Source organism: Lissotriton helveticus, chromosome 1_1 (assembly GCF_964261635.1).
Source record: "Lissotriton helveticus chromosome 1_1, aLisHel1.1, whole genome shotgun sequence".
NCBI lineage: Eukaryota > Metazoa > Chordata > Amphibia > Caudata > Salamandridae > Lissotriton > Lissotriton helveticus.
Window position 1 is genome coordinate 1052624206 of NC_136057.1, and position 14122 is coordinate 1052638327.

Sequence of the window (14122 nt, forward strand, 5' to 3'; positions counted from 1 at the left end):
ATCACCGAAGTTATCTTCACATTTTTATTGTTGCCCGAAAATTGCTGGAGCCCAGGCATACAGCAGCAGGTACTTTTCAAACCATAATACATTTGCAAACACGACACCCCACACCAAGTCAGCGACCTTTGTTTGCTTGGTGCCTGAAGATGCAAGATTCATATACATGTTTTTTTAACATTTGGTCTGATTACTATGTGAATGTAAATAACAATAAAGCATAATGCAAACTGTGACTACATGACTGCTTTTCTCAATATTTCAGTTCGAAAGTATGTGATTGTATTTGTTTAACGGGCGGTGATTTGTATAGGGTCACTGGAAAGTCCACGAGGTTGCCCCTGCCCCCCAATCCCCGCCCGCCCCCCCAAATTTTAGTGTCTCCTACGCCCCTGACCACGGCCAGAACGGAGGCTTTTGGACAATAAAATCGGTCGGTGAAATGCGCCCTTTCAGAGGTTCCCTGATCTTTCCTATTGCCCCCTCCCTCGTCTCTCCCTCTTGCCCAGTTTACTTCTGCTCCGGGAGACCACGACCACCGAAGCCCGTATATATAATGTGCTGTATAGCAGGGCCTCTGTGTGATTGGTTCCAAAGACCCTCGCGCTGCATTGTCAGTGGCTCCCAGCTGTTGGCTGTCGCTCCATCTGTGAATAACTCGCTCGAAGAACCCTGAAGATTAAAGATCCACCAATCTCTGAGCAGGGCGGAAGTGGCCTGAAGTGCCCTGACAAGACTTCCTTGCTAGTATCTCCACCAGCGCTTCGCTACCCGACCTCACCTAGAGGGTTATGAGTGTCCCCCCTCGCTGGATATGTTGCTGCACGGTCCTAAGTGATTTCTGCCTTTGTTTTGCTCGCTCTCTTCACAGCACACGTGGGTGATCAAGGATTGGGCGTTCTCCTGGAACAGTGCACAGGCAGGAGCAGTGGCTGGCTGCTCGCGCGGAGCAGCATGCGATGGGAAGTGGGATTGAGGGCTCTCCTCACAGTGACGTGTTCGGTGGGAAGGAGCAGTGATTGGTTACCGCCTCGTCAGAGTGTGCAGATGCAAGGGGCGGTGATTAGTGGCTTTCATAGTGAAGTGTGCAGCTGGAAGGGGCAAGGATCGGGTTGTCTCGTGCAGCAGTGTGCAGTGGAAGGTTGCATTCCTGTTCGCCGTGTGCAACAGTATGAAAGAATAGTACTTGGCCACTGTGTTGGAGCAGTGTTCAGGGCCAAATTGAAGTGCTTGCCTCGGTGGCGGCTGGTGACATTTGAAAGTGGTGAGGCGTAGAATGATTTCCATACTGCATCATAGTGAGCGAGCCCGAACAACCTATGTTTTTTTTTTTTTTTTAAAAGAGTGGACAAATGGTGCATTTTCAAGCAAATTTGAGAAAGCAGGAAGGTTAATCCATACCGAGCACATCTTGCCACGTAGTAGCTGCTAATTGTGCTTCGCCTTCAACCATTACACTAAACATTCATTGGTGTTAGCCTCATCCATCTTGCTGTAATGGTAATGGAGTAAAATTGTTGGTGCCCATGTGTCAACTTGTGCATTTACAAAAGTGAGGCCTACATTTTAAAACTAATAACAACAAAAATGTACCTAAGGTTGGTGACAATTTATGTTAACTGCAAGGCAGCCTGTCTCGCAAGAAATCTAATGATCAGATAAATGTAATGGGTTGAAAATAATTATATCCTTGTTAATCCCACGCAGAGGGTAACAATCACAACCATCTCCTTACCAAAACGTACTAATTTCCAGTGCGATGGCTCACATCCATCACTGTGCCTGCCAAAGTTATGTGCTTTAGCTGAATTAATTGGTGCACCAACTGTAAACACAGACCACAGGTAGCCAAGAGCCTTACTGTGTGTGTGTTTGGTGGTTACATTGTTATTTTGGCTGCCCTTTACATAGTGATGCCGCTTTCACAAAGATGCCCCCTCAACAAAGTGTGGCCATTCTTGAAATAATCCTTCCTGCTCCTCGTCCCTTTGGGGGGGGCTGGATCCTTGCCATCTGATGATGGCTATAATTAACATTTATGACGATAGCATGTCAGTGCTTGAAGGGGAATAACACGCTGGATGAACGTAGGTGAAAGTCTGCAATTTCAAGACATAAGTGCAGTTTTGGGTGGGTTTAGGGAACATTTGGGCTTATTTATTTGAAAATACAACTTTTGTGTTTGATGGTGAAATGTCTATTTTCATAAACTGGCAAGCCAGAGTTTCAGACAAAGTGCCCGAGTTTCAAAACTATATTTCAGAATTCAGTTAAGAGCGGATATTTGAGGAATAAGGACTGCATGGTTCAGAAGGGCCATTACTGAATGATGTGATGTATTTCATGACCTGTGGGAAGGCGGTCAACGTCTACAATGGGAACACTTTCTCTGATAACTCCTCTGCCGGGTGTGACGTAAGCTGTATGAGTCGATGTGTATCCTCTCTCCTCTCTGAGGAGCCCCCCCACCCCCAGTGTGTGTGTGTCAGGCAAGGTGGCAGCAGCTGACCCACAGCAGGGCCTGTGAGACAGAACTGCTGTGCAATTACTGGACACGACCTGCAGCTAAATGAGTATGGGTAAAACACATTGATTAGCAGTATATGACAGCATTTACCTGGAAAATGAACCGGCAAATAGTACATATTACAGCACAATATGGATCACAGGGCACGCTTAGATGCAATTAAAAAAAATTGTATACACGGGGAGCGGCCTGTTTTCAAGGAAATATTTAAAAAATAGTGAAAAAATCAAAAGTTGGAAACCCTCTTATTATTTAAACACCATTTTACAGGAGTCTGTCTGTGGGTTCTCTCGAACGTGCTTGGTTTTAAGCTAATTAGATAGTTAAAAAAAAACGTGGGCTACACTTGGGGACCTTAGCCTGCAAAAGGGCACAGCAGAGCCTAAAGAGGAATGCGGGAAGCAAAAACAAGAAACTACTCAAACTGAGCCTCCATATTGGAGTCCATAAAAACGACAGATTGATCCCAGATCGGTGACTGGGGTGAATGATTTATTCTGCATTTCGTCCATAATCTGTTCATTTTGCAGAGGTGACAACTGAAACGCCATCTGCCCCTAATCCCCCCACCCCCTGCTCTCCTGTACACCAGAGCTCGACCCCAAACATTGCCCGTGGCTTCAATGAAAGGGTCGCTCATTAAAGGATGGGCCATTTTAGAGAACAGAAACCGCCTCGAGTCAAACAGAGAGAGCTCATCTACGCCGGGCTTGCCCGCCAAGCGTGTTACTAATGCTATGGCTTCTCTCAGTTTTCAGGGTCAACACAAGCGCCAGAACAAACAATGCACACTAAATGCTGGCCTAGTACAATATTAGATATGTATTTGGAACAGTCACTTACGAGTCCTCAATTGGGGCGCGTGGTTTAACGCATCGCTGCCTCAGGTACATGGGCAGTGTGCAGTCCTGGGGTGTGCCTGGAAGTGTCCATCCGACCATGGAGGTGTGTGTCGCGCGCCCTCGCTCGGATGTAGGGAGGAGGTGAGACGTGCTCCTTATCTGCCGGTGTAGCCACCCCCAGTCTGGAGTACAGGCTCACACATATCTGGGCGCCCTGGAAGTAACAGAAGGGCCGCTCCTGCGCGTTTTGCGGACGTGCAGTGTGAAGAGGAAGGAGGCCGTTACACACAGCACAGTGTAAGGTCGGGCCCTAGGCCCTCATGCTAGTAATGACTGGACTACAGGACACACTGCATACTCGGTGCAACTGGCCCAGTGCACGTGGGCTCGGCCTCTTTTATTGAAGCTGTGTCACCTGACCAGTGACATCAGTGGTGGGTGGGTGTTTAGTGTGAATACAGGCTTCAGCACTAGAATGCTGACTTATGCTGGGCATTACATCCCTCCCCAAATTGGTTAAAAATTAACCCAAACAGAAAAAGTCCAAAAACCTGTGGGGGAAAGAAAACACAGAAAATAACATTGGACTTGCGCTTTCAAAATGAGTCTCTTTGGCTGCTTGCAAGCCGCAGGCAATATAGTTCTTGCATTCAGGACTAACAGTTCTCGGTGGCACAGTTCGCAGTTGTTCAGCGGGTTCATTCTTTGTTTGTGCTGGCTGTCCGCTGTTCTCAGCCCTGCCTTTGCTTCGCTTCGTTGGTGAGGAGAGATAAATGGATGACACAGGTGTCAACAGTCTTCTGGTTTCGTGATGTTTTCCGGGCAGGCTTTAGTGTTGACTCTTGGCAGATGAATAGAGTAGGTGCACACATCCCTCTCACTAGGATGCCCCTCTCGCCGGTATTCTTCTCTCACCAGATGTCCGGGAGGACCTCTTTGCCAGGCTTCCACTGGACTGGTGTTTTCGGTCGTGTTGCTGCACCATAGCCTTCGGGCCGTGAGCAGGGCGCTCCACGAACCTCACCGTCGTGTCCTAGTTCCACCTGAAGGTTGAGTTGTCGACTCTTCTCATTGCTCGCAAGGCTTTCATCCCCTTGGGTCCTGCAGACATGCATCTGTAGACCTGTCTCCCACGCGGGACTTGCTGCCACCAGAGTCCCTCGAGGCCTCTGATTCTGGTTTGCCACGGGCTGGTGCGAGGTGGTCAGGTCCTCAACTTCCGGAGGCCTGAGTAGTCTCGCCATCCAATCTTCTGCTCAAACCCCAGCGGTAGATGTCGCCAACAGTCTAGCTTGCTCTCTTCTGCGATCGCCATGTGGATGGATGGCTCGTAGGTGGTTGTCCTTGTTCTGCGCTGCCGGTGCTCTTGCCAGGCTGGTCTTCCATTGCACTCAGGTGTTCCAGTGCCTGTCACCTTGCTTCTTTCCACAGGGGCGGCTTCTTCTTGCAGTGGCAGCGTGCCATTCCGATTTCTCCCTTCTTCTTTTCTTCTTAGTGGCGGTGGCCACTCTGTTCTTTCTTCTTCTCTTCTCCTCTTCTCGCTATGTACCCTGGTCCCCTTTTCTTCATCTTCTCTGGCCAGGCTTCCCCATGCAGCGCGCGCACTCTGCACGTGTCATCCTGGTCTTGTCCTAGTCCTAGGACACTGTCTTCTTGTCACTCACTTCCCAGGGTTAGCGTCGCGACCTTTTCTACTGTTCCTTTTTCCTTTTCTTTATGGCGTCACGCCCTTCTTCTCCATGTTCCTTCTTGCGACGTGATCTGGTCACTGTACTGCCTTGGCCTTCCCAGCCAGTCTTCTCCAGGTAGCGTGCACTCCACCTGTTTCTCTCTGGTCTGGGCATGGCTCTCAGATACTGGTCTTATCTTCTAGTGACTGAACCGGTTGTCGCCATCTTCTCAGTTGCTTCTTTTCTTTCCTTGGCGACCAGACTGGGTGGTCGGCTTTCACCTTCGGCATGAGTCGTCATACTGTGCTATCTTCTTCGTGGTCGCTATTCACCGTCACGGTGTTTTGGCGTTGGCGCGTCGCTGTGTAGTGTCACTCTGGCGCTCCTGATTCCTGGCACATTCCGGCGCAGTGCTGCGCGGTCCTGTCGTGCGGGTGTGGAGTTCTTGTACTCCTGTCGCGTTGGATCCTCACCACCGCGGGTTGTCTGCGCAACCATTTTCTTTCCTTCGCAGTATCTTCCTTGTGACTTGCTGCTTTGGGCTAATGCGGTCTGCACTGCTGCGCAGTTGCGTCATGCGCTTTCGCACTTCCTGGTGCATCCTTGGGGTTTCCTTTGCACTCTTTTGTGCTTCTGGCGCGCTCCTACTCCATTACCTTTTTTCTTCCTCGGCGGTGTGATGGCTTGTATGCTACTTTGGACGTGACTACGGGCAGGTTGCGGCCCTTCGTAGTCTTGTGCTGCAAACCTTCCTTGTGCTTTGTGGCGCGTTCCACTCTTCTTGGGAATAGCCGCCTGCCAGCAGGTGGTTCTCTATCCCTCTCTGGGCGTCTTCCTTGCGCTTTCTGGAGAGTACCTGCGCTTCTGGCGTTGCTGACTCTCCTCACAAGCACGCTTGTGGAGCTGCCCTCCGCAGGCACTGTGTTGCTGACTTGAGTGGCTGTATGGGCGCTTTGCCGCTGGGGGTCCTCTGCGGGGAGTCTGCTGTCCTGCTTGACAGTCTCCACTATGCCGTAGTATTCTGTTTTCTTTTCCTCTGCCAGTGCTTGTTGTTTTTCTTTTCCATGGGCTGCACTAGTGCACTGTGGCCACTAGATGACAGGGGAACTCGTGGGCAGGCACCAGTAGTCTTTCCCTTCGTTGTGACTGGTGCTGGATTTCAGTGGCAGTTAGGAGAATGGGGCCCCGGGACCACAGTGAGTGTTATTTTTACTGCCTCTTCTTCATTTTGTTTTTTATATGGCAGGCCCGGTTGCACTCGCTATCCCTTGCAGGGACGAGTTCTTGGGGGCAGAGGAGCTGGAGGGCAACCCGAGGCAGTCGCGGTGGCTAGCCTCGTTACTACCAGCTTCTCACTTCCAGCACTGTGTTGCACCACGGGCAGGCGCTGGGGGCTAATTCACATAGCCAAACAGGTCGGATGCCGTCTTTGTTTCCTTGCGCCCCGCCGCTGCGGCTTCAGTAGTCACACGCTGCGTGGCGGGGGGAGGGGTGTCCGCACTGATCTCTGGGCTGTATTTCTCACCTTCTGCGCTCGGATTGGCTTCATCAGCTTTGCCGACGCTGTGGACCTTATTGCTCCTATGTCCCCACGGCCGCCTACATTGCATTTGTGCCGCTTTCCTCTGAGCGCTGTCCTTGGGAGCGGGTCACTGTTACCTCCCCCGGCCCCACATCACGCATGCTGCTGGAGGTTTTCTCTTCGGCCGCACCACACGCCCGCAGCTGCTTCCCGGGGACACGAGAACGCTAGCTGCCTTACAGTGGGTGTTATGTGAGTGTCACTTCTCTTTTCCTTTACGGCTGCGCAGGGTGGGGGTGTTGGTGCTTTGCGAGTGGGCTCCACTTTGATTGTCTGGGCGCCCGGCAGCTCTCCTCACGCTGCGGGCGCTCTCCTTTGAATTTGTTCGCCCCACCGCCGCACTTCACACACGCTGTGCGGCGGGGACGCTGCAGGCAGGCCGCGGGTGGGCTCCGCTGGCCTCGCTTCACTGGGGGCTAGTAGCCGGCGTCGCTCACACTTTTGGGGGCACAGTTAATGTTTATAGCGGGTGGGCTCCGCTTTACATGTCCCGGGCGGCGCTAGCAGGCGGCCGCCATTGGTACCGTCGTGACCGTTGCGGGTGGGCTCCGCTTTCGGTGCTCGCAAGTGTGTGGGCTCACCTTCGGCCAACGGGCCTATTCAACCACGTGGGTGGGCTCCGCGTTGGTTCCTCCGTGGCGGGGTCAGTGGCGGCCGACACGGGTGGGCTCCGGTCGGTCCACTGTGTCTCTGTGCTCCTTCCTCGGCACAGCAGCACTCGGCAGGGATGGAGAAATGCGGGGTGGACTCCCGGTCACCTCCCCCTTCTCCAGGCCCGGGGCTCGACACACGCCTCGTGGGCCTCTCGGCGGCCGGATCGATTCTTCCTAGGGGGTGTGCCTCTGCAGCAGGCAGCTCTTTCTTCCCCTTTTCCTTGACGTTTTTCTTTTCAGCTGTGGCACGCTGGGCACAGCTCCGCCCTCGTCGCCATTGTAAGGTCGGGCCCTAGGCCCTCATGCTAGTAATGACTGGACTACAGGACACACTGCATACTCGGTGCAACTGGCCCAGAGCACGTGGGCTCGGCCTCTTTTATTGAAGCTGTGTCACCTGACCAGTGACATCAGTGGTGGGTGGGTGTTTAGTGTGAATACAGGCTTCAGCACTAGAATGCTGACTTATGCTGGGCATTACACACAGCAGCGCCACACCACAACTTCGTGACGTGTGGACACACGAGTCGCTAAGAACGGACTGTGCTTTGTGAAGTTTCACTGAAACACTAAGAGCCCGGATGAACATATTCCAGTGTAAACTGGTCACTGCTCACTGGCGGGTGAGGGGTCTGGGCCACTGAAGCGAGCCCTGGAAACCCAGCTGACTAATTCTGGTTAGGCAGAAAGATGCGGACCTGGGGAGGGTGACCGACACCCCCCTCCCTCCCACCCTCTTGCTTTATGCGGTGGGTAACACAGCGGGTAGAGTGTTGCGCTACACCACGAGTGGACCTGGGGGAATGGTAAATGGCATGCCCTCCCCACCACGCACCCCTGCATTTTATCCTCCGTTTGCAGCGTGTCACACAGTGAGTAGAGCATGGTCCGGCGGTGCGAGAGGCTTAAAGCACTTGTCTCATCAGACAGACGGCCTCCAGTATTCGCATCAGTATTAAGGAGTTAGCTGTAAATCTTAATCTCGGAAGGTGCACCCCCACCCATGTGCGTGCAGAGTACCCTCGGGAGGAGCTCACCCGCCCATGTGCGTGCACCGAACAGAGTACTCTCGGAAGGTGCGTGTACACCCGCGGGTGTGCGGGCAGACTAGAGTACTCTTGGAAGGTGTACTCTTCTCTGACCTATGTATGTGCAGAACAGTCGCAGTTCGTATTTCACGGGGGGGGGAGCGGGTTAACATAAAAAACTTACCTGATCCTGGTTTCGCGCCGCCTCTGCGTCCAGTTCCTGGGCCTGTCCGGACTCCAGAGCAGGAACAAGTCTGGGCCGGTCCGGAGCAGTTACCACTTTAAACTGCAAGCGGCCGGTGTCTCACTCTCAGCCAATCCGGACGCTGCATTAGCAGCGCCAGGATTGGCTAGGGCACGGATACAGCCCTCCCACTAGGATTCTAGGGGGCCGCGATGGACTCTTGGGTTCCCCCTTCCTTCGCTCTCGGAAGGTATAGTAGTGGGTGACTGACTGCGCATGCACGGGCTGGTCATAAAAATGACCAGCCCGTACCCGATCATGCGCACTACGCTCCCCTGTCAGTGACAGTCTGACTGTCACTCAAACAGGCAATAAATAGCCTAGGCACACATAAAAGACAGTAAAATGATATATTATCTTTCTGTAGAGAAAAGAACATATATATAACAAGTTTCTTCAAGATGAAAGGAAAAGGTCTTGTGTGGATCAGGTTGAAATCTTTTAATCTTTTTCAAACGTGAAATGAATGTAGAGACAAGCCAGCCAACACGTGTTTCGTCGCACAAGGGAGAATTGCTCCGCGACTTCTTCAGGGCTGTGATGTTCCACTATTAGTTTGTGAGAGCCCTCAACCGGTGATATTTCCAACCCGGCCGGGCTACAGTGTTGGCGGTGAAAAGAACACGAGATGCAGTGAATTAAGGAGTGGAGTAAACCCACTGCAGGCAATCCATTAGAGAATTGGTACAAGAAAGATCTGAATCAAATTGTGTCGATGCACATAGGGTCATGCGAGGGTCCCTTGACAAGCTGTGTGGTCAATCATGGAATAAGTCTTAAAAGTTTCAATAGACGCAGACCCTCGGGCTCTTCACTCGATACTCGTCCATTACCCCGTATCGAGTGAAGAGCCCGAGGGTCTGTGTCTATTGAAACTTTTAAGACTTATTCCGTGATTGACCACACAGCTTGTCAAGGGACCCTCGCATGACCCTATGTGCATCGACACATTTTTGATTCAGAACTTTCTTGTACCAATTCTCTAATGGATTGCCTGCAGTGGGGTTACTCACCTCCTTAATTCACTGCATCTCGTGTTCTTTTCACCGCCAACACTGTAGCCCGGCCGGGTTGGAAATATCACCGATCGAGGGCTCTCACAAACTAATAGTGGAACATCACAGCCCTGAAGAAGTCGTGGAGCAATTCTCCCTTGTGAGACGAAACACGTGTCGAATGTGTGTAGCGAGAAGGAGCAGTGGGTTTGGTTTTATCTTAGGAACATGTGCAGTGAAAAGGAGCAGTGGGTAGGTTTTATCTTGGAGATATGTGCAGTGAAAAGGAGCAGTGGATTGGTTTATCTCAGAGATGTGTGCAGTGAAAAGGAGCAGTGGGTGGGTTTTATGTTGGAGAGGTCTGCATTGAAAAGGAGCAATGGATGTGTTTTGTCTAAGGGACGTATGTGTGAAAAGAAGCAGTGGATGGGTTTTGTCTTGGAGATGTAAGTGGTGAAAAGGAGCAGTGGGTGGGTATTATGTTGGAGTTGTGAGTGGTGAAAAGGAGCAGTGGGTGGGTTTTGTCTTGGAGATGTAAGTGGTGAAAAGGAGCAGTGGGTGGGTATTGGAGGAGTGTGGCTCACTTATTAGAGCGGCAGACCCTGATGCAGAGGTCTGGCCCGGGACCAGGGTTCAATTCCCGACGCGGCAGGGTCCTGAGCCCAAAATGTCCAAGGACTCGATAATTCTCGCCTCGGTGCCTATTCTAATCATGGGGTCCCACGCTGCAACTCTGGGCAATAGTTGCTTAATCTCCACTACGGCGGCCCACCCACTGCGGGATGCCTGGCTTTCACCCTGGGGATACCCAGTAGGGGTTATCTCACAGGGAAAAGCCAGGACGGGTTCCCAAGGCAAGCGCCTTGATGCCTTCGGGTGATACGTGCGCTATATAAGTCGCAATACATTTACATACATTTATTATGTTGGAGATGTGTGCGGTGAAAAGGAGCAGTGGGTGGGTTTTGCCTTGGAGGTGTGTGCAGTGAAAAGGAGCACTGGATAGGTTTTATCTCGGAGATGTGTGCAGTGAAAAGGAGCAATGGGTGTGTTTTGTTTTTGTCTGCATCCCCAAATGCAATGCAGTGCGCGAAACGAAATTCGTTTGATTTATTTAAATGTTTACTTACTTGCAAACCTCCATTATGCATACATTACTAAACCCCACCCTGCCCCACCCCCTCCCCACGTCACCGCCCCAGCATGTACTCCCCTACCGACCGCGGCTGGTTATAAGATATTGAATCCTTAACTAGTACAACTTCATCCAGGGGTCTGGAGTATAAAGTTTGAAAATGTGACCGCCAGACTTCCTCCCCCAGGTTTGGTTCGATTGCCGAGTTGCCTTCGGACTTCCCAGTTCTCACTAGGTTCCAAAAGCCTCTCATATCTCTATTGTCTGGAGCCGATTTAATTGCTTCCCATTTATCTGACTCCCATGATAACTTTGCTTCACCTATGTTTTTTTTATATACAGCCCTGGTTTCTTTGATACGTTGAATGTCCTTATCTTTAACCGCTATCACCAATGCACACTTGGCATCCCTACACGCTTTGTTGTACCAGGAATGCCTATTTTTGGAGTTTGGCCGATTTTTGGTCTCTCCATTATAAAAATACACAGCAAGTTTAGAGAGCATTTCCTGATGGTTCTTACTTAGTTCCTGTAGAGAATCTAAGCCTTGGTCATTTACAGAAATTTGAAAAGCAGATTCCAGATGTGGGATAATTTGTTCGTATAGGGTAGCCACTTTTTCAGGTGACTGTGCAAATGTTCCCCACCAAACTCTTCTACCTCCTTCAATTGCTGCCAAGTCTGGGGCAGATTGGACTGGCAGATTCTGGTGTTGCTCACATTTTGACAAGGTTATTTCTAACACCAATGGGTTATGGTCACTTTCACAGCGGGAATTAACTGCAAAATCTACTGTTCTGTGCCATAATTCCACATCTACTAGTATATAATCTATAATGGATGTTTGGCCCAGCTTGTTATAGGTGGAACTGCCCGGGCTGTCGGTGGGGAAACGACCATTACCTGCCCTTAGCAAATTAGTAAGAATAAGTGAGTTAATCTGCAGGACTAATGGGGTCTAACCTCTTACCTGGTAAATATTACATTCAGGAATTGGCCAGACTGAGTTCTCCTCGCTGGTAATAGTAGCACTCAGACAGTTTAACGGTTCAAAGTGGCAATTAAATTCACCCCCAATGATTACATGCAAGGACTCTGGCAGTGTGTGTAAAAATCTTGCAAGGCAATCTAAAACCTGCGATGACAGCCCCTGTTTCACTGGGAGTGAATAGACATTAATGATAGCAATTTTCAAATTATTGAAAAAGGTGAGGAGGATGCACAGAATATCTGGGGATGATGTATCCATCACTTTAATATTGCAACCTAGATGTAGACCAACCCAGATACAGAGGCCACCAGAGGGTCTCCCCCTGGGCCCCTGGATAGCTGGAGTAAAGTATGCAACATACCCCACTCTATATAAAACCTTCCTAGACCAAGTTTCCTGGAAAAAGCATAGCTCATGGGTATCTATATATGCTCCCCAATCTGGGAGGTCCATTTTTGAGTTAAGCCCTCCAATGTTCCAGGATAAAATCTTAGTATTCTGTGCAAGAGACGCGCCTTGGTGCACTGCCTGGTGGTAAATTTCCTTATATCGCCCTACCTCATCCTGTGTAGTACAATCTAGATTACCTAAGAGGGTAGCAGGTGCTCCAGAGGGAACTTCCGGAGAAGTCTTCTCGGAGAAATTTTCAAAGCATTGGGCAGTAATTTTAGATCCTTCTGAGAGATAGGAATTTTTAACTAGATTGTGCACCAGGTTCGGATTTTTATTCTTAGGTGCTAGTCAGTCAACCAAATCCAAGGGACTAAATCGATTACTTACTGGGATATTAAATTGCACTCTATTGCCCCAATCCTGACCTATATGTGGAGAAGCCCTATTCTGTGCACGCAGTTCCCATTTTTTGTGGACACTACCCACTCTATCAAGAAGAGGGCTCGGGGGGTAGAAGTAACCCAAGGTAACTGTCTGGATACCACTGGTCAAAGTTGATGGTCCCCATTTGAGAATGTGTTCGACCACCCTTCTATCTCTGAAGGTGATCAGGACACAATCCCCTGGGATGTCTTTTTGTCTCTACCCAAGCCAACTAAACCTCCGGGTAAATAGGATTTCGATGTGTACTAAATGGGGGAGTGGTCTATTTTTACTCAGCCAATTAATGATTTTATTTTTTTAGCTCAGGATATGTTTCCTCACGACCAGCTTCCAACGGTGGAACTGCGGCTAAAATTACCACATAAGGTGTTGAGGCTGGAGGCAAGTCAATACAGGGAAAAGTAGGTGTTGTCAATCTTGGTTTCAAAGGTATTTGATTCCTATCGGTATTTAACTCTGTTACTTGTATCTGCTGGTCATCCGGTATAGCTGTAATGGACACCGCAGCCCTAGATTTTTGTGCATTAGCAAGTGAATGGGAATGGGGCGCCTTACAGTGAGAGCTACTTGATGGTTGTCCGAGTGGGAAGGACAGTTAGTTGTAATGGGCAGATTCGCCAGTGAAGCATTCTTAGGTCCTTCGGGTGGGGGATACTGTACACAGGGAGGCAAGGTGACCTGTGATTTTGTGTTTTTTTGTTTTGTGATGTCAGTGATATTCAGTACAACGTCAATATTGGTTCCACATATATATATATTCACTGAAAAAACCATAGGTTATAGACCATATATAGTTAGGAATTAGCATTTAAAAAACCTTATTTTACTCACACAAAACCATTGAAATTCCATATATAGTTAGTTGCACTAACTATATATCGCGCACCCGCAATCCACTGCTGATCATGTCACATATTACATCATTCATGACATGGTCAGTGACATCACTGATGACATCACTGATGACATCTCAAATGACATCACTGATGATATCTCTTTTGACATCAATGGTCACATCAATGATGATATCATTAATGTGACAATACAATGCATCTCCTCACACTTTAATATAACCTCTGTTACACCCAGTGTTAAATACAGAGTATAATTTTTGAAACCATTGACACACCAATACTAGTTACTACATACGTACTCACTGATTCCTACGTCTACACACACATTCACTCATTCACCCATACAATCATTCATACATACAATCACTCATCTTTACAACACTATCATATGCACTCATACACCTATACAGACACTCAGACTCTGCCACTCATCCATGGAGTTACTCACACACCTAGTCAGTCCTGTAAAGAATCAATCACACTTCCATTTTCTTGTCTATACAGTTAAACATAGAGCACCTTACATTTTCAAACATATACTAACACATACTTACTTTCTTATACAATCATTGATACAAGTACACATTGATCTGCACAGAGTCACACACCTCCCAGCCAGCCACACACACACTCAGTCTCCCATACAAATACTTGGACAATCAATCAATAACCCATATAGTTAATCATATAGCTACTGATCAACACATGCAGCAGTTTACAGAACAACAGACATAATGATGCACAAATTAAGACAGTTTAGTCAC

The 14122-nt window shown here is 49.3% G+C and overlaps 2 protein-coding genes across 4 annotated transcripts in view; one reads left to right on the forward strand and one right to left on the reverse strand.

Annotated features, from left to right (window-relative positions):
• Positions 1-14122, forward strand: part of SHANK3 (SH3 and multiple ankyrin repeat domains 3) — a 2381185-nt gene that overhangs the window by 1918225 nt on the left and 448838 nt on the right. The gene's annotated exons all lie outside the window — the stretch shown is intronic.
• LOC144820423 (uncharacterized) overlaps positions 1-14122 on the reverse strand; it is an 858373-nt gene that overhangs the window by 80075 nt on the left and 764176 nt on the right. The window lies entirely within an intron of this gene.